Genomic DNA, 27,675 nt, shown 5'->3' with positions numbered 1-27,675 from the left:
TCCTTCCCCATTCCCATTGAGCCCTATGGGGCAAAAATGGGAATGGGGAAGGGCCATGGAGAAAGGGGGAATTACCGCCCCACCAACCTTGGAATGGGGTGGTAATTCCCCTTTCCTCCATGGTGGTACCAGTATGGTCCCGGCGGCAACCATGGTGCTAGTAGCACCATGGTTTACCGCATTCCGTGTAATGAGGCCCATAATCTGATTTAGAATCTGAACGAATTTGAATAGAGACTTTTTCCCCTGCCATAAGCAGGTCTGTGATCGGAACATTTTCAGGATCTGTCACTAATATTGTGTACATAATCCTGAGTTTGTGCCAAATAGCATATATCAGCATGACCACACGTAAAGTCTCTACTTGGATCCACAAACACAGGTAAAGGATTAGAAATGGCACTACCCCTGTAACTTTGGTGCAACACTTCATATCTAATAACCATATGGCCTCTGATGTCCAGTGGATCGTTGTTGACTCCGTTAAACCAGATGCCTGCAATTACAGTACGGCTAACCAATTATTCAGATTAGAGCAGAGATGGACTTTCTGCCTTAAGACCCATATCACAGGCCTTAATGACGACATTCATTGGGTGTCACTGCTTTAATTTGAATGTATTTATACAGCCTGTTTCTCTCCTGATAGACCAATTGTCCCAGGACATGCTTCATTTTTTCTAATGGCATGACCTGTAATATGACACTATTTAAACGGCTACCTGGCTGGGAGGCTGACCGCCAGCAGCCCTATTGGGCTCAGGATGGCCACATGAAGTATGCTGGAATTTCATCTTGGCGCCCGGGAGAAATCTCGATCCATTGATTTCCTGGACACACTTTCTATTGCCAGTACAATTGTTGTCATCCTCGAGTTATATCTATGCCAAGATGGCCACTGTGTTCACCTGCCTGTATCCCATCCAGGCTTAGCATGGGGCCTCATTACAACCCAGGCGTTAAGGGTCTAACGGCGCCGTCGGCGCTATTAACCCTTAACGCCTGATTACCATTTTAACGCCTGCTTTTAGCAGGCGTTAAAATACAAGGCGCTAACCCGCCTTGGTGCTAATTACGGCACCGTAATTTACGGTGCCGTAATTAGCGCCTTCCCCACTCCCATTATGCCCTATGGGGCAAAAATGGGAATGGGGAAGGGTAAATGGGGAATGGGGATTTACCGCCCCATTCACCTTGGAATGGGGCGGTAAATCCGCCATCCACCATGGTGTAAACAAACTTTACACCATGGTGGTAAAGTAGGGAATTTACCGCCTGGGTTGTAATGAGGCCCATGTGTTGGAGCCACTACTTCAAAATGGCACCCACGAGGAGCAGCGGCTTGGTTTACAAATGCATACATTGCGGGCAGTCTGAGAGGTGTTTACTCAGGCATCTGCAATGGAATGTTAAAGATTATTTTTCATTTCAATCAGATTAGTGGGTCTCCCCCCCTTTCCGTAGCACTTGGGTTTGATTAATTTCCTTTTATTTTATATTTACAGCCCAGAGTCGGTTCTGATATCTCCTGCCATGGTTCCAGTAATTAATCAGTTGTTGTAAGGTCAGTCGATTGAATGTTGTATGCTTAGGACTCGCTATTTGTAAGAATCGGTGTCTGAGGATTTTTTTGGCCTCTTTTAGGCTCCCTCATGTGAGGGGACACCTCACATGGTATGGACTGCTGCGGCCCTCTAACTGCATGCTCACAATAATTTGAGACAGCATTGGTTTACATTATGGTATGCAATTAGTGTTTAGGGCATTCATTTTGTTCCACATTGGGACATTGTTCGTTTTAGCTCACTGTGTAATTATTTTTTTTGAAAAAAGGTTCCAACCTATTGGCTTCCCCATTGAAACGCCTCGTTTCTCACCCTGAGGAAGGCTTGCCCACTTTGTTAACGATGGCCAACAGACAGCCACAACTCAAGTGGGCGGTGCATCTTACTATCATCTGACTGAGCTCACAATTCCCACTTGTATGTCATTTGAAGGGTTCAAGCATTTGTTGCACTGGGACAAAGAAATTATATGCCAGATTGATGTTGCCCATTTTTTATTTTTTGTTGGTGCACGGGCAGATACCCAAGTATAGCTCGAGGTGCATATAGACAAAGGATTTATGTCTTAGTGCAGTGTTTTAGTTCTGTCATTTATTTATTTATGTAATTTAAGTTCCCTTTGGCCACTTGTGCGATATATGTGCACCAGTGGTGTCTTGATTTTCATGTTTGGAGATTGCCGTGCCAGGTGTTTGGTATTTATGGTCTAGTATGGCTGAATATGTGCATTATATATATTTATTTTAATTAAACCTTTAGCTATGTCGTTATTGGTGACTAGACTATTTAAATGTTTTTCTATCTATTAAATTAAGCACATCAATCTTCTCTCAAACTGGGATGTTAAATAATTCTTTCAAGTTATATATGTGCAAAAAGAATTAATTGATTTGTAAAACCACAGAGAGTTTTTCCCCGGCTGTTTTCTTGTAACAGTATTGGTGTGTTACTTCCTGGTGTGGTACTTCTTTCCCCAGTTTTTTACACCTGTTGGAATTAGTTCAGAATGTGCTGATCTCAGCATCTGATTGTCGGAATCTTGCACACCTCTTGGAATTGGCTCAAGAGTTTCTGTTCTCATCATCTCATGACCGGGGAGCCCAGCAATCTTGTAAAGTTTGTCGAGTGCCCCTACTCCAAAGCAGTTCAATATCGAGTCAGTCATCCTAGTGCCCAGGCAAGTGAAAGACATATTTATATGATCGTGTAATGTCGCAGGGGAATCGGACTCTCATTTCTTTGAATTTGTTTGTCGTGATTTCCATGTTAATAGTAGAATCAGGGGAAAACTCCCTTTTAGTGTTAGTCATGTGTCTAAGTTCTTTAGGCAAGCCCCTTAAGTCATATGGATGTGCTCTATCTGTTGGTACAGGCAGAACTTAGTCCACATCACTTACTGACATTCTGGCAGAAGCTTCTCAGCTTAAAAGCAACGTCTTCTCCTGTACAATCGAGGAAACGTCCAGGAAGCTCCATTTCACGGTTCGCAGGTCTGCCAGTTGACGGGATGATGGTGGCAAGTGACGCGCACCTCACTGTCACACCACTGACCCGTCGCTTCAGTGTAGCTCGTTAAAGATATAGAGGAAGGTGTGGTGGGTTTGAAGGGCAGAGACCCTGCAGTCACACCCACAGAAGCGCTGGTAGATGTAGTTTTGCTGGCGAATATAAGGAAAACAGCATCCAGAGTCAGAGCTCTCTCTCGCAATCACTGCTAAGAAATACTTGTCACCACAGTGCAGCTCCTTAAATATATAGGCAGTTGTGGTGGGTTCAAATGGCACCGACTCTGCAGTCACAGCCACAGAAGCGCTGGTAGATGTAGTTTTGCTGGCGAATATAAGGGAAACAGCATCCAGAGTCAGAGCTCTCTCTCGCAATCACTGCTAAGAAATACTTGTCACCACAGTGCAGCTCCTTAAATATATAGGCAGGTGTGGTGGGTTCAAATGGCACCGACCCTGCAGTCACACCCACGGAAGCGCTGGTAGATGTAGTTTTGCTGGCGAATATAAGGGAAACAGCATCCAGAGTCAGAGCTCTCTCTCGCAATCACTGCTAAGAAATACTTGTTACCACAGTGCAGCTCCTTAAATATATAGGCAGTTGTGGTGGGTTCAAATGGCACCGACTCTGCAGTCACAGCCACAGAAGCGCTGGTAGATGTAGTTTTGCTGGCGAATATAAGGGAAACAGCATCCAGAGTCAGAGCTCTCTCTCGCAATCACTGCTAAGAAATACTTGTCACCACAGTGCAGCTCCTTAAATATATAGGCAGGTGTGGTGGGTTCAAATGGCACCGACCCTGCAGTCACACCCACGGAAGCGCTGGCAGATGTAGTTTTGCTGGCGAATATAAGGAAAACAGCATCCAGAGTCAGAGCTCTCTCTCGCAATCACTGCTAAGAAATACTTGTCACCACAGTGCAGCTCCTTAAATATATAGGCAGGTGTGGTGGGTTCAAATGGCACCGACTCTGCAGTCACACCCACGGAAGCGCTGGCAGATGTAGTTTTGCTGGCGAATATAAGGAAAACAGCATCCAGAGTCAGAGCTCTCTCTCGCAATCACTGCTAAGAAATACTTGTCACCACAGTGCAGCTCCTTAAATATATAGGCAGGTGTGGTGGGTTCAAATGGCACCGACCCTGCAGTCACACCCACGGAAGCGCTGGTAGATGTAGTTTTGCTGGCGAATATAAGGGAAACAGCATCCAGAGTCGGAGCTCTCTCTCGCAATCACTGGTAAGGAACACAAACATGTTCTCATTTGCTGTGCCAAGCTTACTACACGCAGTCAAAATGTCTGAACTCTGAAACGGTTATATTTTCAGAGGAAAGAATACAAATATTTTCAGCCCCATATCTAAAGGAGTGTGGTTAGAACTCCTTTGTCTACAAGTCTGCCTTTGGAAAGACTAAAGCTAGCACTTTTCAGAATTCAAGGTAGTTGGATGATTGCCACCCTTGTGTATTAAGAAAAGTCCCCTGCCCATATGTCAAATATTCATGAACTCTAACCCTGTGCGTAGGTTGAATTTTCATGAACTCGACTCGCTTCTCAATAGGGCCCTATTGGTTGTCACCTAACAGAATACATTGCTTCCTTCCCTACTAAGGGCATTTTAGTCTGCCTGATGTTGATGTGAACACGTGTTTCCCACCACCCTGACATCAACCCGTAATACTTTACTGATATTTAATGCACCAAAGAGGTAGTGGTGAAGGAAGCAACAAACCCTGGTAGATTCCTTGAAGAGGATTTTTTCATAGGCCTTAGGCCTTTTCAATGCAACCAGCAATTTAATCCCTTATGGCGTCCAACAAAATGTCAATAAAGATAATGTAGCTCCCTGCAGGAATGTTTCCTTTTGCTAAGAACAAAAAGGAGTATCACCTAATTACTAGAGAACTAGATAAATGTTTAGGAAAATATTTTACAATTCTGGGTGCTGGGGAGGAGTACACGCCCTGACACTGGAGCCTGTGTTAAACATGAAACAAAAAGTGTCTAAACTTGAAGATACTCCCGTCCCCTGCACACCTTAGAAACTGAAATAAATCAATCAAATTTCATCGCATTTGCACTTTAATATACAAAAAGAATTATCGAATTAGAACAAAAGTAACAACAAATCTTCATTTGAATACAGAAAAACAGATATCGACTGGCTTCACCTATGGCCAGCATGAAAAACAAAGCAGACAAATAAGTAAGCTCCCAATTTTGAAATACAGCTTCAAGCTCTAGGCGTTTCGCGGACTATCCCCTTCTTCAGGAGCATAAGTTCTGCAAATATAGATATATATACAATTAGAAGACATCCCACGTGTCATTTGAAGTTTAGACTATCTACACACATTATACCTAAGTCATTCATTGAATATTAGATATACACATAAATCCAACAACAATTCTACATGAACTACACAAGTAGTTGTATATTAACAGTGGTGCAGCTGGTATGGCTCCAAAAATACATCTCAAAGTGAATGAAATCCTGAAAAAATAATTCATAAGTGACCTCACAATTGGAATGATGTCAAAAAATATAGAGACTCTTTCTGTGCACACCGTACACAGAACCAGGATACCTGCAAATACTTCTGCCGTCCTCAACCAGTGGCTTGTAATTACAAAATTCTGAAATGCCAAATTATATCTATGAGTTCCAATTTGCATGAAGTTCAATTGTCACAACTTAATGTCTAAACAACTAATTCAAAAACACCCATTACTCATTGCCAACTGATCTGTGCAACTTAAAAAATTACCAAAGTCCAAAACAACCTTGTGCCACCACCTCGACTTTGCACCAAATTAAAAACAACCATGCCTCAAAATAAACCAAAATGTGAATTGCGCACCTCTTCCAACGCAAGATATTTACCTAAAGCAAATTAATATCCAATCCATTCTCGATTCAGGACGTCCAGTGCCCTGCATCCAATATATAGCATCCTGCTGATTATGGAGATGTACAATGCAACTAAAGAAACAAACACAAAATGTCATTTTTCAAACCCACAGCACCTTTCCAATGCAAACGTTAAAAAATGCAACACGTACGCACAACTTTAGCTAACCTCCAGAGACGAGTCAACAGCTCCTCTCCCATTCGCACATAACAGGTCCCAACCCCTGATACAATTCCTAACTCGTTTTAAACTAGTTCCGGGTGATCACATGATAAGATCACGTGACTAACCCGGCGCTCAAAAAAATAATAAAAAATCACTACCTGCGAACTTGCTAAGTACACAGGTAATGATAAGCAGAACACGCAAATAAAAAGAAAATAAAAATAAATACACGCGACTTCAGAAAAGAGGAAAAAATAAACTCGTTTTATATTAGTTCCGGGTGGTCACATGATAAAATCACGCGACCCACCGGCACTCAACAATACACGACCATGCAAATAACTACTAGCAACTTGCTAAGTATACAGGTGCTAGTAAACTAAGCACAAAAGTAAAAAAGAAATTAAGAATAAATATATGCATCTTCAAACAATGGAGATGAATATAAAGGAAAGACTTCAATAAAACTTTTACAAAGAAATTCATAGAGAAATGGAAATAAACATAGAGAAAAGACTTCAATGACATTTTTCCCAAAAAATTAATACATAAGCAAATAAACATAATCACAACGCATAAACCATACCAAAACGCAAGGAACCCGTTTCATGCCATAACGAGGGAACTTTAAACAAGTAGACACAAGATTCCTGAACTCCAATTCCCGAAAATTAAACAGACGGACCAGCCACTATTACATACACCTCTGATGGAACAACCAGTATGCAACACTGGGAAACCACAGACCACTTAATGAGACCACCACCTCATATCCATTTCTACATATTTAAAGACCTGAACCTTACAACAACCATACCTAAACACCTAAACAAAACAATTCAAAGAAAACTCCTCATTGAGCCCACCTGGAGATAAGGTCCCCAGGAGGTCAATCCAAAACATCTCTCTCTGAGCCAATATTCTCATGTAGTCACCTCCTCTGGGTGGTTTCTTCACCACCTCCAAAACATTAAACCTCAGTTGTGCAATAGTATGTCTGGACATATTAAAATGTCTAGCAACTGAAGATTTCTCATTTTTACACCGTATTTGAGATTTATGCTCAGTCCATCTCTCACATGCTGATCTGGCTGTCTGTCCAATGTACATTAACCCACACGGGCACTTAATGCCGTGGATCAACCCTGTTGATCTGCATGTAGCAAAATCTCTAAGCATGATTTTTTTACCAGTCTGCGGGTGAAGAATGTATTCTCCTAATTTTGTTTTGTTCTAATTCGATAATTCTTTTTGTATATTAAAGTGCAAATGCGATGAAATTTGACTGATTTATATCAGTTTCTAAGGTGTGCAGGGGACGGGAGTGTCTTCAAGTTTAGACACGTTTTGTTTCCTTTTGCTGAGAAGACCTTTTTTTTACTCGTCTGGATCAAATAACGTCCAAGAAAGACTGGGTGCCTAATGTAAACGTTGGTCTGGATGTCCCTCTCTGGGTGTTGCTCCAACTCTGTGTGGAACTCAGCAACTCGGTTCCGGTATAGCAGAAACAGTAGATTCAGCCACAGAAACTGGTGCCTTTAGTCAAAAAAATGATATTTCTGCTGAGCCATGTATCTTTCATATGACGGGAAACCCTTCTAGATAATCCATTCTGTGCCAATCTCAAGAATGTCACTAGCCAGTAGGAGCTGCTGCTTCGTTAGTTTGATTACAGTTAAGAAATTGAGCTCCAGAAGAGCCATGTTGAGCTTTCCAATGCTCTCACTGCACTCTGAGAGATCAGGGCTCTTGCAGCTCCAATCTGGATGTAGTCACTCATACATGAGCCTTGCTTGCTTGACGGAAGTAACAAACAACACACACCTCTAAAAGATAACTGCCCTTTGAATGTCACTTTTCCAACAGTTTGTTTAATGTGTCCAGGTCTACAGGAGCCTGGTGGGCCTACTGTCTGAGCTGCTTTGCCCTTGCCCAGATGTTCGAAGCTGCCCTGATGTGTAAGCAATTTCAGAAATCCTTGGTCCTGTCCAGTTTATCATTGAAATCAGTTGTTGATAAATGGCCTCCCACCAATGACTCCTTGCCAATTTTAAGAATTCCACCACTACATCCTTGTAACTCATGGCAACACCCTACTTGAGTGACTTTGAAAATGTATGCAACATACAATAGCTCGCCTGTTAACATACTGATGTATGCAGTGTGAGCTATACCCCTGCTAATGCCACCATACCAATCCCCACAGAGCTATACACAGGCCCATAAACGGGTATAAAGGCCAAGCATGTAACCAAGAAAGCTGTAATGTTTTAACAACAGCAATGTACCTAGCTCTAAAGTCAATGGTTCAATACATGCAAGACCTGACCTTCTGAATCAGCAAACCTAAAGCTATGGTCAACTAGATGGCTGTACATTTATAGCTAGTACAACAGACATGATGTCAAAACTAAATATCAGATTTTTCCTAATTGTCTCAGGCACCATTATGCTCTTTAGGTGCGTAGGTATATGCCAAGTATTGGGCCATGTTGCTGCATACCAGACATATCCCAAAATAGCACAGACCTGTACACCCTGCTGCATATGTAAAATATTGCAGCTCTGTTTGTTGGCTTGGAGTCTTGCAATTGTGAGAGAAAATTCAACAACATTTAAAGGCCCTCAATGTATGAAGTGGTGCTTTTCTTTTGTGCACGACTTGTTTGTGCCAACCACCTGGCAAAAACACTAACTGCTGGAATAATTCAGGCTAAAAAGATTAGTTTCCTCAAATGTTCTTGAATCACACTCAGTGTGGCAATTTTCTCCAGGACAAAGTGCAGAATGTGGAACGCAGAATACATTAAAAGCAAATTCAGAAACCATGATTAGACTAGCAGAAACGAGCGGAGGCATTGTGGGGAACCCTACTGAAAATATGTTATTCTTTATTAGCTGAGGAGGGAGCATTTTGAAATTATTAATAGGGACTCTAGACCAGACATTAGTTTCCAAATCCTCATTATAACAAGCAGGCCTACATGAAGGATAGATCTCCAAACATTACTGTGAATATTTGAATGTGAGAGACCCATGACATTTACTTTTTACATCCTGTCAAATGTACACAAAGATATGGAAAATCCTCATGGATAACATGTTGTGTTTGCTTGTGGGTCAATTTGTGAACCCCTGTTTAAAACTATTGACTGTTTTGCACAATTACTAATCGAGAAAACTAAATCTTTACGTAAATATTGCGGATGTAGATAATTTAGTTGAGAATTTAGAAAAAGACATTACTGAAGCTATATTAAGTTACCTTATACATACTGCCTTCTATTCTACCATACCTACCAGGTTAGGCTTTGGGTATGGTGGAAAGAATAATCAATAACTGATCTATCTACTGACCACCAAGTACTCACAAGGGTCATCTTATGTCTGATGGAGATTTCTCCAAAAAGGAATGACCTTTGTATAAAGGGGTACTGTACTTACTAGTAAAAGGAACTGCGGGTGCAGCTTTCACAACTATTTTAGCTTATCTATGTAGGTCTGACACGATGGAACAATTGATTTATGTCAACAGTCCTTTCTCCTGTAATACCCAACTTCAGCAGCAGATCTGCTTAGATGATATTTTCATGCTAACCTGAGTGACGCATATGGAATCAATAACCTTTATGGGGTGGCGGAATTAACAAAATCAGAACCTGATATTTAAAATGAACTATGATTAGAAACATGCATCTCTCGAAATTTTTAGGATCAAGGACAGTTGTAGACCAATCTGAACCGGAAAAGTGCAGATAGAAATACGATTATCAGGAACAATAGTCAAACTCCCAGATACAGTAGGGTTAACATGCATTATGAATACTTCCTACTACTGAGGAGGAACTAGAAGGGTGGGCTATTTTAAACAGTCTTACTGAAAGCTAGTCTTATAGCAAAGGGTCAGGGGGAGGACCTAAGGGACTTTTACACCATTGATAAAACAAGTCTGGTATGTAAAAAGAATTATCTTTGAACCAACATGTAGAGGCAGTAAGGAAGAAAGAATGATCTGTATCAGTGCTATTTTGAGACATGCCAAGTAAATAACGAAGAGAATCCTACCCAATTAGGAATCCCTACAAAGTGAAAGACACTAATGGCTACAACTACATTTGCCTTAAATGGAGATACTTTAGACATGCCTTAGTTCACTTGCTTGGGAGAAAAGACAATGTTAATAACACTATTACCACATTATGGGTTGTACCACCAATACCATACCATACACAATGATAACTGCAGCATATATCATTCATGCACAAAAAACATTTGTGGGAGACAAAATGTAAAGTGGAAGTTAGGACACTTCAGTAATTGTACAACAAATACAGTATAGCTTATTTGTTTCCCTTACAGTCTGGCATACATAGCATACCTAATATGTAAGTAAAGAAATTGGTTGTGATCCATCACTGAGAAATAGCAATACATGGATTGGTAAAGACTAATCTTTTCAAATAACCGTTTGAGGGTTTGAAGTAGTTACATCATTGTGATCTGTAATCTCTAGATTTACATTTTACACTCTGTACATCCCTTCCCATATGCAATAAGGGAACATATAGGGACTTCATGCTGTGAACATAAAGTAGCCTCATGTTGCTTAAGTCTGCAAAGCCTATATGAATTTCACACTATGAAAATGTATCATTAGTTGGTCTTTTCTTGTAGGAAGAGCAGAGTTGTCAACTAATCCTCTACTTTGGCTACACAGCTGGATATAAAATACTCTTGATGTATAGGTGTCACGCATGTAGAGCGACTGTTCTATGTTAAAGACAACTGTCAATTCATTCGGACATGACCCCATGGGGAATGCAGTATATAAAGCAATCCCAAGACGACACCATTTATTTCCTGCATAAGGAAAACTGGCAGACTAGCACACATATGACAGAAGGCATTTGGGACTGAAAGTGAAGTAAGGGCTCGCATAAAAGAGAATACTCTTACTCTGTGTTTCCCTCAGTGCTTGCCTTCCCTTGCATTCCTATTTACATGCTCTGATTAATTGGAAATATACCAGGCATTAAGTTTTCTCATGCTTTGTGCTTTTCTACCCTTCTCAATTCCATCTCCCTCCCCATTGCTGTTTATAGGTAGGAAAAGTATGTGCTAATAAGCAGCCACATGTGGTCCCAGACAACCGACAAAACCAAGGCACAACTATCTCCAAAAGAACAGGATAATCTCAGCAGAATCATTATCACACTATGCTGTCCTCCATGAATATTTCCCTCAGGAATAAAATGTGAGTGGCTATAGTTTAAAGGTATATCTCTTCAACGATAAAAACTGAGGATATACTGAAGATAGGAGTATTGACAGAGTCAAATCACTAGAAAGTTCTAAACATGGCAGCATCCCCCTTTCTTTGACCTCTGCTGTGAATAAATCTTAAAATGCAGCTGGATAACTTCTTTTGTATATACCGACAAATCAATTTTTTAGTAGGTTTCGTTTTATATGTTATGTTACTGTTCTGTTGTGGTGAATCAGCAGTTTCTAAAATGCTCCCTCTCCCCTCCTCTGTGTGCCCTAGATGGGAGGAGGCTTAGGTGACATGGCACTGACGTCTCCAGACAGCTTCTGATTTGGTGAGAGCTGTGGTGACACACTAGGCAACTTGTGATATAATTTTCTTGTCCGCATTGCGGGACCCTCCAGAGCACAATCAAAAGGATTCGTTTACAAACCCCAGTGGAAATTCTTTGGACTGACAACACTTCTCACAGCGTCTCCCCTTTTTTAAGGCTTCCACATAGTCTCATGTTTCGTGGCGATCATGATGCCCGAGTTCCGTGTGTTAGTGCTGCTGATAGTTCTTTGCACCCTCCCATTGTACGGAGGTGAGTGTTGTGCATGGGGTGCTGTTATAGAGGTGGTAGGGAGGAGTTGGCAGTTAATATTTGTACATGAAGCTAAGTGCAGAAATAATGATGTCATTAGAACAAGTGACCTCTAGAGAATGTGTTTATGACATCACCGCACGCTGGTCACCGCACGCTGGTCAAATAGGCATTGCAGAGAGAAGCAGAGTGCAGTTTAGATACCTGCCCATTGTTTATGCTCATTTGTGTGGTGATTGGCATTTTTATTTTTCCAACACATGTTTTTACGGGATGCATTTCTGGATAATTTACTACATTGCATACTTGAAATCTGACAACTTTTTACATATACAAATCCTGTCGCTTCCTAGCGTTCCCACATGCATGTTCAAGCATATTGTATATTATTGAGGTTACTGCAGCAGCATGGCATCTATAGAAGTATGATCCACAGCAGTAAAGAGAGCACACTCACTTAGCTGGAATTGTGAATGATAGCATACTCCGCACTTAGATAGAGTTCTGAATGACATCAGGTCTGGGTGTCTCACACTTATTGTTGAACTTAGAAACTGTGCCTAATGTACGCCCCTCGTCCTGCTCTTGGGCTTGATCGCAGGCGCTTACTGATACCCACCATATCACACTACTATGCTCACTCTCCCCTATACACCATCATTCAACTAGAACACAGCTGTACTATAACACATTTGTTCTAGCTGTTCTCATAATAACATGAGCCCACGAACTCCACATCATCCTAATAAAACACAGCTAGCTGAGCACATTCCGGCTAGCTTAAGTGTCTCCTCAGGCCTAACGCATACAGGTTTAGTCTGGGTGTCCATCATCCAGACTGAACACATCCAACTGATTTCCTCAGCACCACACCTACCGCTAAAAAGCAGCTATCATGCAACAACCAAACCAGCTGCACACATATCAGATGCACCCATGCACCATACCACACTCTCTCTCTCTACTGACTGAACTGCGGTTCCCGAGGGCATTCAACATACCAGCGCTTTTAGATCATACCAATGATACATAAGGTTCTATATAAATGGCAAGTAACATAACATAACAAGAAACTCCCCGCTTTGCTTGTGACAACAGCGCTTTATTTTACCTGGATATTTTTGTGCATAATGCTGCAAGAGAATGCTTTTTGTGTTTTCTTTAAGTGGGCGAGCACTTCTTTTGTGAGAAGATTAAGCAAGATACATTTCAGTTCATGGCATAATTGCGATTCATTCGATATATGTATTTTACATTGTAATCCATGGACAGTGGTGGTAGGATGTTTCTGGTGCAGTCCGGTTTATCATCCCACTACCATCATACAACAGTTGCGCAGCAATGCTTCAAACGTTGTTTAATACCCCGGACAATTATATGAAGGCTGGTAATTGAAGTGGGAAACTGGAGTCACAGTTTACATGGGACATCACAGGCACCGCAAGAGGGGAAGCCCCCACGATATACAGTCATGTGCCGAATGTATGGGCCCCATGTAGGAGAGCATGTTTTGTGAGAGGGTTCAATTGCCTACATAGTCAAACATATTCAAGAGGTTTAGATTCACTTTGTGTGTTTGTGTCAACTACTGAAGGCGCATGAGTGTGTTACCCGCCCCTGCGCCTTTAAGGCCCTGTGGGATGTATCAACCCACTCATCCAAGCCCTGCAACATCACTGTGCATTGCTGGCAGCAGAAACATCATAATGTCCACTGGAAAGCATGCTGCTCGCTAGAAATCACCAGAAATTGTGCAGTGAAAGCCTGAAAAATAGGCCACCATCTACTTTTGCCTATCTTAGTGAGCACAAGATATCAATGCCAAAAACCACCATTGAGCTACCCACAAAGTAGCCTGAAACCACTTGGAAATAGCAATGCTGATTGAAAAAACAAACACAGAGCTGTTTGAAAATCCATTTTCTTGATTGTCAAAAATTGCTAAAATCATGGCTCACAAAGCACCTAAAAGATCCAACCTCTTTGTTGGGTGTTCCACATCATTACTGCAAGAATCCACATCAATACAATGTACAAAAATAAAAATCATATGTTCTCAGAACAAAATCCTCTTTTAAAGATCCTTGATGGAAAGACAGCTGTCCAAAATGGGTGTAATACCGTTGCTCACCTCTACCAGAAAGCCGGCATTTTAAAACCATTTTTTGTAAAGTTGACCAATTGAACCCCAAACTATGCCCAAGAAAGTCTTGCTATCAGAAGCCTAAGAGGTGGATACAATTTAAAACTATATTCTGAATAGGCTTGAAGGAAGAAATTGTTTAATGTATGTGTTAAAAATGTGGGTTATATTATAAGAAAAGACAATTTGTAGACATTGAGTTTAAGAATTAAGAGTTTCCCACTCTGTGCTTCAAACGAATTTCACACCTTTTCCCTGGACAAAGGGAGCTTCCCCTGCCCTTGGCCAAGAGATTGACAGGCTGGTGTGAACAGGAACTAGCAGAGGCACCCTGGCCTGTTGCTCTCAGTCAAGACAATGGATTCTTTGGGATGAATAGGAATATGCTAAATTCAGGTGTAACTGACAACAAACTGCTAGAAGGAAATAAGACATGTGACCCTCTGAGTCAGCCCAGCTCTAGGAGGTGGACTAGACTGATATGTGAATTGAATTGAATTGAAAGCAAATGTATGTTTTATAAAAATGCTTATAACAAATTGTACCAAGCTGACAAAAATGTAACATTTTGAGAGTGTGAAAAAGAAAAATTCACTCACAGTTCAAGACTAAGCTGGACTCCGTGCGATGTTTTGAGACTAAACCCTGGAATTTATTCATATTGTAGCTGCAGTGTTTTTGCTTTGAACATAAGAAATTACAGCAATATGCTCAGAGAGGAGATGCATGCATGTATCCAATTTGGTGCAGAATGAATATTGAGAAACCCTCCAAAAGTGCGAAAATGTTGTCATTTCTGAACCAAAGCTCTTAGGAAGATAATAGTTGAACAGAATTGTGCCTTAGGTAATTTGTCATGTGATTTATGTAATATTAACAGGTTGTGTATATTGTAAATATATGTTTTATGAAAAATAAAATATACTGTACAGAGACAGAGGGGAGGGTTTTCCCCTAAGCCATAATCATGACACGCTGATCCTTTCTCCAATCAGGGGACATGGAATCCTCTAACCTATCAAATCCTCAGAGGGTTGGGCATGGTAGAATCAGCCACCCCACCCACTTTGGAAATACGTAAATAGGGACTGCAGAGAACAGATAACACACATTTTTTTCTACTACTCAACTGTTTTCTTGCGCAGCACCCTGCAGGAAGACTCAAGACTCCAGACTCCAGATCTAGAACCAACTCTAGAACCAAACTCTAGAACCCTGAAGCAGAGGCCTTACGCAAACTCAACTCTTTGCAGCAGTCCTTCAGAATCTTTTGCAAACTGATTCTAACCCCTAACTTCCACCGGGCCTAACTAAACCATTCAACAGCCTGGCTGAGCTGTTTTGCTTCTAGCTGAGAACCCTGTGCTAGAACCAAGGTCCAGACCCAGAAAGCAGCGCTGTATCCAGAACCTGTCAGATCCAGTCCAAGAGGCCACCCAGACCGCAGTGCAGTGCTGAGAGCAGAACCCAGAGTGCCTGAGACCTGTCCGGTGGCGAGAGTGAAGCCAAACCCTTGACCAGATCTTTGACAAGGCCCATTCCAGTCCAAAGCCTAGGAGTGATTATTTAGTCTCGAACTGTCCATGGTCATCTCTTAGTTTAAAGTAATACTATTCCATCCATTCCACTTATCCAGAACTGCATTATAGAATCCTGGGTCCATCCTGTTGATTCCAAATCTGTAAAGTGCAATCTGTCATTTTGAAATCTTGACTTTATTTCTGAAAATCTACCTTCACAAAAACCTCAGTAACTTTTGAACCACAATTTAACTGTCATTTTGAAGCTAAGATGCTAAGCTTTCCAACAAACCTAAAACGGCATTCCAATTCATTATAGTTTTTCCGTAATCGCCTTTCACGCACGGGGAAAAATTGCTGCGAATTGCAATTTAGCTCCAATTCACCACATGTCAAAATAGCTGCTTCTTGTTTTCAACTGCTGAATTTCGTTTTCAATCTGATAATCCTTCATGAATCATTGCTAGTGTTGACCTGTACCAATCCAAAATAATTCTCACGAGTGCTGAATCTTCTTTAGTGAATTAAAATAATTTTAGCATATTTTCCCTTTCATTGCAATCACATTCAAAGGTATTTTTGCCTGTTTGAAAATCATACCTATTCTCTCTATGCTTGCTGGGGGAACTGGAATTGAACTGCATTATTGATTGTATTCTTGAAACCTGTGTGCTCTCATTTCCATCTCTTCATATTGCATAGTGGAGGGAGTGAGTAGTCACCGGGGAAAAAGTGACCACATTGTTTTGATTGAAACCATATCAAGTTTATTTCTGTGTTGCATTCTTTCCCATCATTGCATTTCCTTGAACCCATATAATGTATTCTCTGCTACCTTATCCTTCCTGCTCCTACTCCTAAGTGATTAAATAGTTGTTGATATTGTAATATTACCCAGTACTGATCACTGTTCATATTCATGTGTGCTATTCAGATATTGTTTCTATTCATAAAAGTGATATATCTATATTGTTCAATTCTTCAAATGAACCTTTTAACTTGCAAAACAAACCTACTTCTTGGCTCAGTGATGTCGGTGAGATCCAAAGAGAGGGGTGTTATATAAGGGTTCATCATCCAGATTTAAAGAACTTTGACATAAAAATATATAAATAAGGGCTTCCATCGGGCATCATATACTAAGCATTGACTTGGTTGGAGTGCTGGATTGAAGTCACTTACAGATTGGGGGCTCGGTAGCCGGGACTTCTGGATTAGATCTACCGCTTGTGCAGCTTAATACAGTGTGCTAACTAATAGGATACATAAATCCTGTTGGGCTACCACACTGTGTTACGTTGTAAAAGCACCCCTCAAAAAGGAACGCTCTCAGGAAATGGTCTGTTTTGCAAAATTAAATAATAAACTTCTGTAAGTCAGGAAGAAAATCAATTTCCAGAATGGCGACATTGGTAAACATCAAGATAGCTAAAGAGCACCCCTTACATAAGTTATTTGTGAGAGGTGAGTGGACTGAGCAGGACCAGAATGCATGGCTGCAGGCGATCACACAACAGGTCACTGCAACTGGGTTAGATAACTGGAGAGCTCAGGGTCCCTTACATGTGGCCCTGAGGGAACTATATATGGCCTCTAAGGCCAAGGATGAGCACAATAAGATTGGCAGGGTAGCAGCATATTTATATTTATATATGGGAGCCATACAGGACAAATGTGCTGAAGGCCAAGATCTGGCAAGTAGGCAACTATGATCTGAACTCTTCTGAGCAGAGGCTGCAGAGGAGCCAGGAGTCAGAAAACGAAAGTAGGCAGTATTTGGTTAAAATTAAAGAGGCTATGGGTATCCTGAAACAGGAAAGGGCAGACGAGGATACCAGAATTCTGGCCTTGCAGAAGGAGTACCAAGAAGGTTTGGACTCCCTACTGCAGAGCCAGAAAACACTGGAGCAACAAATGGCTTTCAATAGGGTATGCACAGAGCAGGTAGTCGCCCTGCAAAACCACCCAGATAGAGAAAAGGCAGAGAGCAATGCATTATTTCTGAAAGACCTGGACATCCAGGAAGAATTTGAGGAAGAGTGCTAGAAAGCTGGTGCCCTTCAAAGACAGAGGGATGACCTGGCAGCACAGAGGCAGCTCTTGCTCAGGAAAGGGATTACCTTAGGCTAGGAAGTCTGTAACTTAAAAAAGAGGCTGGAATAAAATGACCTGGCACTTCAGGGACTGGATGACCTCCAAAAGGAGCATCAAAACTTGTTAGAGCACACCAGGAGGGTGGAAGATGCTCTGGCAAGAAAGGAACAGGCCAGTATGGATGGGACTCAGGAGGTAACCCTCCTGCAGCAAAGACTGATCCAGTACTCCAAGACAAACCAGGAGGCACAGAGAGAAAATGAGGCTCTCTGTCAGCACAATGATAGGCTCCAGCGACAGGTAGCCATGCAGGAGAGACTGATAGAGTCTAGTAAGGCCTTGAATGAGGAGCAGAAAACTCAGGTTCTTGCATGGCAGCAGTGAGCAGGGGCTGATAGAGATGAGATTCGCCGGGAAAGGGAAACTCCTGAGCATAACCTCAGGAGCCCTAGTACCAGAGGCCTTCATCTCTCCCAGTCCCTGTACTCTGCCACCCCCATGTCCCCTGGTGCACATGAGCCCAGGGCCACGGAGATGGCAGATTACTATCCAGTCAGAAGCATGGGGCTCATAGGCCAGTACCTCCCAGGAATGGATGGGCGGGCATCCGATATGGGCACCCAAGTACAGTGCAATTTAGTGGGGAACCCCAGGAGAGTAGCCCCACTAATGGCATCCTGAAAACCTCTGGCCATTTAGGTCAGTGAGGGGGTACCCATCAAATCCTGGGAGCAAGGAGAAATCAGAAGACTCCTCTGAGCATCCCAGTACACAGGAGACTAGGTCCCCACATTCTGCCAGCCATTCCCAGGCTTGCATAATCCGGGAAAACCTGGAAGATCAGACGGGCACCTCTGGGAGTCAGAGGATGAGTGGACAGGGTTAACTGAACCAAGAAGGCCAGTAAGGCAAAAAGGGCCTTGCTTAAGGACCCCTTAAAACAGATTAAGGCAATAAGGAGTGTCATCACGCCTTATCACAAAAACGCCAAGTATTCTGTGTGGGAACACTTAGAGCTCTTTGAGCAAATGATGGAGATTTTCTATTTGAAAGACAGCAGTAGCTGCATTCAGTACGTCAAATGGACATTCTCCCCAGAATACTCCAGTTTCATTGCAGGGCTGGAGGGCCAAAATTATTCAAGATGGTCCACATATAGGGCGGCCATCTTAAAGCACTTTTCTGTTCATAGAAATCCCCAAGAGGCTCGTAAGGCAGCCTACAATTTGCAATGTGGGGAGGATCAGGCCCCACAAGAATTTGTGCAGGAGTTGAAGCGTGCCTTTGTGCACACTACCAAAAGGGTGCGCACAGACAGTAAATAATTTGTAAATACGTTTTTCCATGCCTTACCCAAATACATCATGACCCAGCTAGTGAGAGATTTTCATGAGAAAAGGTCACTAGACTGGGTCATTGAACAGGCCACCCAAATCTATGAGGTGCAGAAGCCCATAGAAACTATAAATAATGCTCAGAAAAGCCCCAAACCGACCAGCACCCCTGCCGCTGCCAAGGTGGCAGAGGTAAAGGTTGCCCTCATTTTAGATTTGGAGATGGGGGGGGCCTAAAAACTTGTCTGCACAGAATAATTCCAAGCCCAGAAACCTCGGGCCAGTCACAGACAAGGAGTCAAGGAGGTAGTCCCACAAATGGGGTCCCTCACTCCCCTGACTATGTAAGTCCCCACTACAAGGGAAACCGACCCATCCTGGGTTATGTGTGGACTCCTCCAGCCCAAGGGGGGGTATCCAACCAAGCACCTAACCCAGGGAACACACCTTTTGCTCACTGTACCTTTCACATATGTGAAATAACCATTTGCATATCAGTCTTTGTCCCGCCCACATGGGCAGTCCAGCACCGAAATGCTATGGCTATTCCTCTCTGAACAAGAGTACCAACAGCAACCCCATACACGTGTTTCAGACTTGTTGGGCCTCATCACTGAAGTGAAGCTGTGCCTCTCTGAGCACAGTGAGCAGGGAGTCCACGTCTGGTTGCCCCAGGTAACTCAGGGTAACCAACCACAAGTTCCTTGCAAATATTTTTAAAAAAGGTAGCAGGTGCTCCTCTCCAGAAGGAACATGGCATGATAACCTGTTCTGAGATTAGCGTTTGCAGCACACACCTTTTGCTCACTGTACCTTTCACAGATGGGAAATATCCATTTGCATATCAGTCTTTGTCCCGCCCACATGGGCAGTCCAGCACCAAAATGCTATGGCAATTCCTCTCTGAACAAGAGTACCAGCAGCAACCCCATACATGTGTTTCAGCCTTGTTGGGCCTCATCAGTGAGGTGAAGCTGTGCCTCTCTGAGCACCTGCTACCTTTTTTTGAAATAAATGTAATGTATATGTTACATTATTCTTTGTGTTTGTAACAAACGTTATGTGGGCAGCATTTTTAGAGAGCTGAGTGTGAGAATCAGAGAACATTTCAACATGCTACAACATCGGATCGCAAGCTACCTCTGGCAGACCACTGGCTTAAAGATCAGGTGGACCACAAGGAGGAAATATCATTTTTTTGTCATCAAGAAGATACCATTGGATCCACATTTGGGCAATCATGAAACTATTTTACGGCAACAAGAAGCAAGAACTATTTTTGCATTTCGAATAACAATTCATGGACTAAACAGTAATCATGAGATTAACGTTTTCTGATAAGGCAAATTTGAGAGAAAACGACTTCAATTTAATATATTTTTTCAAGATATGAATATTTAGAGATGGGAATATCATAATAATGTATTTATTGTACACTTCACTGGTGGAATCTCAGAAACCCAGTTGAAAGAAATTTGCTTCATCCATATTGTAAATATAATTGTTTAAGTCTACATTCCAATAGATGAAAATCATGTGTTATATGTGCCATCGTAAACACATTGAATTGGCATTGGTTGAAAAGAAGTCATTATATATTTAAGTTTGTTTATTTATTTATTGTACACAGTGGATTCTCAGAAATCCAGTTGAAATAGATTTGCCTCATCCATATTGTGAATATCATGGTTTAAGCCTGAATGTTAATAAATAAGCAATTATGTGTGATATGTACTGTCGAAAATACACTGAATTGGCACTGGTTGAATAGAAGTAATAATTTATTTAAGTTTGATTCTTTTTTATCTAGAACTGCAATCATCCGAATTGGGGACTGTAGCAACATATATCTAATTGATTGAGAATGCTTGTCAGGATTAAATCATGTTGCTACAGGAAACATGATCTTTCTTGATAAACATAGTTTATATTTATTTTGTGTACATTTATGTTGTCCAGGGCAATTTGAATCTCTATCTATTTGACACTAATATGTTTAAGACCCAATTTAAAATCCAAACAATAGTTAGATTAATTTGCATCCTTCATGCACACTGATCCATGAAAGGACGTCCTTACAGCCATCACTTGTAAAATCACCAAGGTTAAATGTGACATCACCAATATAAACAGAGCCTAAAGACTTTATAACGGAATTGATGATGGTTTATAATGAGGTTGACAGGAATCTATATCAAAATGATTCGGAATGTCCATCCGTATTACCTCATATTATTTTACAGATATAACCTGTATTGGTAAACATATCTTATCCATACCCCAGACACACTTATTTGCTCAGACTAGCAAGACTCTATTCTTATATGATACCAATTCTCTATAATTGATGACAAGGAATTAGCATTGTACCTTATTTCTGTTCATGTAATGGTTATACTTAGATGCTGTGATCATGGGTGTCGATCTATTGAAGGACATCATCACTACGCTCAAATGTGATATAACTGTTATTAATGTAGTACCATGGTGGTGACCGTGTCTGCAAGACACCTGGAGCACAGTCAATTTGAAAGAATACGAAGGAATTATAATTCCAACATTTCTGAGGTTAGTAGATACAATGGGACCTTGAACATGTTTCTGGCCTATCAGCTATGTAAACTGAAACGGAAATGGGGTATTCAAAATCTTGAATAGTTCATAAGTAATATTTTAAACATTCTTTGTAGATCTACAAGGGCAATTAGCAATAAATGAAACATTGACTGGAGCTTCACTTTAATTGAAGAATGAGTGTTAGAGAACATTTGAACATGTAAAATACTATAATATACTGGACCAGATAAATAAGTTAATTGATTAAAGGATTTCTTATGAACATATACCCATTTTTATGCACAGGTTAAAATGACCACAAATAAGATTCATGACCCACACTATGAGCTTTGGATAGGATCCTTTTAGAAACAAAAAAACATAGGTGGTTAATTGGTAAGGCAAATACATTAATTTGAATATGACCAATATTGTCAAAACATTTTTTAAAACATTTTTTTCTTTCTTAATTATTCTTCTCTTGTTTTTCTGTCTCATCCTATCCTCTCCAGCACTCTGAATGGGCTCGGAATAAGAACCACATAGCAATATGTAAAACTTTGTAAACGTATTTTGGAGATATACCTACAATAGGGATCATCTGCACATCTTATTGATTGTTATTGATATATGCATGAATGCATGTTAATGTGGAAAACAGTCTTGACAAAACCCTGAGGAGTGAAACACATGCACATTCACCAATTGGTTGGCATATAATATTGGCATTTAACATTGAATCACATTAAACTTGCGGTTACAATAGTAAGAATTGAGTTGGTTGGATTGATGCTTGTTTTGTTGCTTTTTGATGGAGCGCCATTCCTAACTGTTTTATATGTGCCATAATGAAAATGTGTTCCCGAAATGTTCCTCTACCGTGTTCTGCCAACAGATGGACAGACAAATACACCACTTCACAAACACAGTTCAAGGGTTTTATTTTGATTTGCAGAAATGGCTCTTAGGGCCGTCACCCTCTGCCTTGTCTAGTTTAGGGTAGTCCCTCCTCATCCCTGAACCACACACTGGCCTCTAGAGCTTGGTACCTTTACTATTGAAACATTACTAAGCTCAGTGTGATGGCCTAGAGGAAAACACCTTATCTATCTATAGTCCCTCAGGGAGCAATCGGGGGAATAGCTTGAGGACTTCCTACGGTGATGTAATTCAAGGTGTGCACCTTCCAGGAACTCGAGTCCCACTCTATCTTGTCCTTCCATGCTCTGGTCTTCTTTTCCCTATATCTCCCTCTCACTCTCCCTCCCTTCTCCTGTTATCCCTACTGCTTCACCCACCATCTCCCCTCTCTCTCTGAGTCTTCCTCCTCTTGCTCTCTGATCCTTCTTAAGCCATGATCTACCTCCACCCTCCGATTTTAGGTCCTACTAATCTCTCCTTCTCCACATCTCTTTAACTCTGCCCTCTCCACACTACAATTATTCTCCCTGCTCCACACCATTGCTACGCCCCCTTTACACACCACCACTACTCTTCTCTCTCCACATTCTTACTACTCTCCCTACACTGCCACTACACCACCCACCCCATCCTACACAATCAATCTCTCTTTCACTCTTATAGTCCCCCTCTCATTCACTCCCTTCTCCATCTATCACTTCATTCATGCACATGCTAATTCAACTTCAAGTACCACTTTATCTCACCAGCCAGCACCGTACACCTCCTGGCATACTGCTTCAAAGTTCCTCTTCCACGCTCCTCTACACCGCCCTTCCTCCTCCTGATCTCTTGATTTGCCTCCACTGTCCTCACCCGAACAACACACACCTTCTTGAGTCTCCTGGTCCTTTCCCTACTTTCCATCCCTTCACTGGTTTTCCTCCCTTACTGGTTCCCAAGGCGACTACAATAAATATAAGTTCCAGTTTGTGCGAGGGTCTCCTAGGCTCATCGGCCCCTTGGTTTAGCTGGCGAGCTGCTCTGCAGCTTTATAACAGGTGAGCATTCTTATTTGCTGAAGCAGTTGGGAGCTTGCTGTATATGTGTGATATCCATTGGGTTCTTTGGTGTTGTTTCATGTAGCGGCTTTGATTCATTCTGTTGCTGATTTGGGCATTTGGTCCTTCCACAGATCTCTCGTGACTCTCTCAGACTATTCTCTGGTCCTCTATTTGGAGTGCATGCTGGAACAGATAGTTTTCTGCAAGAGATAGACAGAAACTGGCCAGCATCACGTGAGACAGGTATGGTGTGATTGGCAGTAGCACTCTGCACAAGCTTTATGACACTATAAAAAGGGACACGGATTGGAGCCCTCCCAACTGCCACCTTCACCCTCAGGATTATGGCTGCCTCTGAATTTCACCCTGGTAGGCTTCTGGCCACAGGCAAAGAGGAGTCCTCATCCCCTCTTGACAGGGCCAACTTACTGATCCTGTCCCAGTACCCTTGGTGACCTGCTGTGCCAGTAATCTTGGTAACCTGGCATATACTGTTTTTTTAATGTGCTTCCATAAAGAACCATCTGCAGATTTCGTAACTTTTACCCAAATTATCGTGAATCATGTTGTGAGTGATCCACAAAGTCCCTCTTGACAGGGTCTGCAACCTTTGGCTCTCCAGATGCTTTTGAATACAACTCACATCAGATGTAGCCAGAAATGTAATTGGTGAGGGATTGTGGGAGTAGTAGTCCAAAACATCTGTCGAGCCACAGGTTGCAGATCTCTGCTCTATTGCTTGAAAACCAAAAGGCGCAATCCACTGATATGTTTGTGCCCATGAGTGCATTCATGTAACTTTTAGGCCCATATTTCTTAAATCACAGTGCTTACATTTCATTGAAAAATGATTTACAGCCAATACATATTTTGCAGAATTGTCAGCATGCAAAAAGCTGCAATAAAGTCAGAAAATATATTTGTGTTCCATTAAATCAATGTGGGCATGAGAAATTATATTAAAATAATAATATTTTCTAAACAAATAATATTGTTTGTAATTAATTTGTATTTTCTGCTTAGTTGTTTTCATGTGTACATAAATTGAAAGCAACGTTCATACATTATGTTGTGGGGTTTCATGATTATTAATTGTTGTTTTTAGTTTAGATCAGTATGATGTGCACTACACCAGAGATCATATTAATCCCCATTTGTAAGTATGGTGGGCTAGCATGATGCCCGAGCCTAACTTCAATGGTTGCTAAGCTTTGCTCCAAAGGTAACAGAGCCTATGGTAGTTACCAGCATAATAACTGTTTAAGAAAACAGACAGGAAACCAAAGTTGGGGTCACAATCTAGTAAGTGACTTCTAAATATCTGTTTCTTTTGGGAATTGAAGAAACCATTCCCAGGACTGGCTTCAGGAATCTACCTATCTATGTTTCATGGTTCCAGTACCAATCTGCATAGTGTGAGGGTCAATCCCAGTGAGCCAAGATCATTCAGGAAATGCTGTGTTTTGGCAGCGAGTATGCGTTTCTTCATATGTTAATATCAGAGACATCAAAGAAATAACTTCTCAATGTTACCCAAACTTGGTGTTCAAATTAGCTTGTTCTCTTCCAGTGTCTCCTTGTACTTATCGAGTTAACTTCTCTTTAATTTGTTACTAAGCATGGACGAGGCAGTTCATGCAAAACCTGAGCTGGTAGCATTTCCAGGGATTCAACTATGTCAAACTTTACTGGTTTTAGCCGAGGTTCAAGGTATGCCGTTCTTTCGGGTTTGGCCTTGTGTCCATATAAAGACAGGAGAGTGGAACGTCAGGAAAGTTGATACTTGGCATTGGTACAGACTGGAGTGTATCAGGCCTATTAGGGAAGGGGATTGTAGAAAGGATAGGGTAGGTTAGAGTAGAGAGGATTCAGGGGCACATGATTACCCTACATGCATTTCCATGCATAGGAGAAGGCCACAGCACTGAGAACCCCAAATGCATTTACTACGAGTAGAAGCTAGAAGCATTGAGGACCCCACACATATGTCCTAGGTGTAGTAGAAGGCTAAAGCTTTGAGAAACCCACTTGCATTTATTAGGCATTGGAGATTGACAAAGTGCAGAAAACCCCATGTTGTAGGAGAAGGGAAGTCCAAGGCATTGAAAACACCATATGCATTTTGTAGGCAGAGAAGAATGCCAAAGCAGTGAAATACACTATATTCATTTTGTAGGCATAGGAAACAGTCAATGCCCTGATAACCGTTTGTACATTTACGAGGCATAGGAGAAGAACAAACAAAACACTGAGAACCCCATGTCCATTTACTAGGTGTAATAGAAGACCTAAGCATTGAGACCCTCACACACATTTTTTAGGCAAAGAAGAAGGTCAACACACTGAGAACCCCAAGTGCATTTACCAGGCCGAGGAGAAAGACAGTGCACTGAGAACCTCATGTGTATTTAGTAGGTGAAAAAGGCAAAAGCAGAGACACTTTTACATGCTGTGAGAAGGTGTAGGAAAAGTCCAAAGTATTAAAATCCCCACATGCATTGTCTATGCAGAGGAGATTGCCAAAGTAGAGAGAACCCCATGTGCATTCACTAGGTGTACAAGAAGACAAAAGCCATGAGAACCCCACATACATTTATTAGGTGGAGGAGAAGGTCAAGGTGCTGAAAGATCCACATAGGCAAAAGAGAAGGCAAAATAACTGAGAACTCCACATGCATGAACTAGGCATGGAAGAAAGCCAAATCACTCAGAACCCGATGTGTGATTACTAAGTGTAGAAGAAGGCCAATACACTGAGAACCTGAAATGCATTTGCTAGGCATAGGATAAGGCCAAGTTACTAGGAGCCCTTTGTGCATCTATCAGGTGGTTGAAAAACCCAAAGCACGGACAACCCCACATGCATTTTATAGGCAGAGAAGGAGGACAAAACACTGAGAACCAATGTGCGGAATCACGGATCGCTGCAGTCACTAACAGAACTTCAACCTGAAACAAGCCAAACCCAAGGAGCTAACCCAGCCACCCACAAGAGATTCCACCCCGAGGGTACGCACACCGACCAGAAAACGCAAACCTCACCATAGCAAACCGAGGGAGAGGAGAACGATTCTAATTCAGATCGGTCACGCCAAACCTTACAACCTCAACGGATGTTCACAAATGGAATCCCTGGCAACATACTGACAATGAATGCAGATTGATTTTATATGTTTGAATGCATGACATATGTCTGAATGGATCTTGACAATAATTGGTTCACCTACTAATTAATGTGTCAGTCAAAGACTGTTAAACTAGGTCCAACACACCAGTGCACACTAAGCCTTCATTGCTGTAAATATTAGACATTCTGTACGTTTAAGCCCAGAGAAAGCGATAGGATTGGCGAAACAAAAAAGCATGTGTGCCAAAGGTTATTGTTGGCTCATGCACTAACACATTTATACAACCTGTAAAAATGGTCACACAAGTCACTTACTGTAATATATGTAATTATGGGATATGAGGTAATATCATTGTCTATTTGATAATTAAACCAGAGACTGATGTCACACAATTTCATGTGCAACTCATTCTTTTAGATAAGACAGAGCACAGAGCGCACAACTGTGGGGAGATTCACCTCTCTTATTGCACAATACAAACAAGCCTCAAGGTTTATGGAAGAAACAGCACGGACACAAGGTAGTGTTGACATGTGGGGGGATTGAAACCTCAAAATGGGAGATGGGCCCACAGAGGGGCTATACTACCCAGAAGATGACAGAGTGCTGAATATTCCTGCACCAAGGATAAAGGACCCTAGATCTTGTGCAGAAGGTCCGAAACTCTGGTACTGGTTAGTTAAGATGGGCATGAAATCGCTAAATGGTAGTGTGCACTAGGTCCCCAACAGGCCCATAGAGCTGTGGGTTTCCCAATAGCACTTTAAGATGAGTAGCAGCACCCGTGAGAAGGGCAGGGTTGCAGATTAATACTCTTGCATCAAATCAATAATGACAACTCAGTAGTTTGGCAAAGGGAGTCAGTTTAATGACAAGTACAAAAAATGGGGAGTTCATGAATATCAGCAATCACTCGATCTTCTGTCTCGCTTCA

The 27,675-nt window shown here is 41.7% G+C and overlaps 1 pseudogene; it reads right to left on the bottom strand.

The window, feature by feature from the left end:
* Positions 1-1,384: 1,384 nt before the first annotated feature.
* Positions 1,385-7,934, bottom strand: LOC138467272 (26S proteasome non-ATPase regulatory subunit 8 pseudogene; annotated as a pseudogene).
* Positions 7,935-27,675: the final 19,741 nt, after the last annotated feature.

Source organism: Ambystoma mexicanum, chromosome 4q (assembly GCF_040938575.1).
Source record: "Ambystoma mexicanum isolate Mex_15411 chromosome 4q, UKY_AmexF1_1, whole genome shotgun sequence".
In the NCBI taxonomy this organism is placed as follows: Eukaryota; Metazoa; Chordata; class Amphibia; order Caudata; family Ambystomatidae; genus Ambystoma; species Ambystoma mexicanum.
This window is presented reverse-complemented; position numbering and strand designations above follow the sequence as displayed.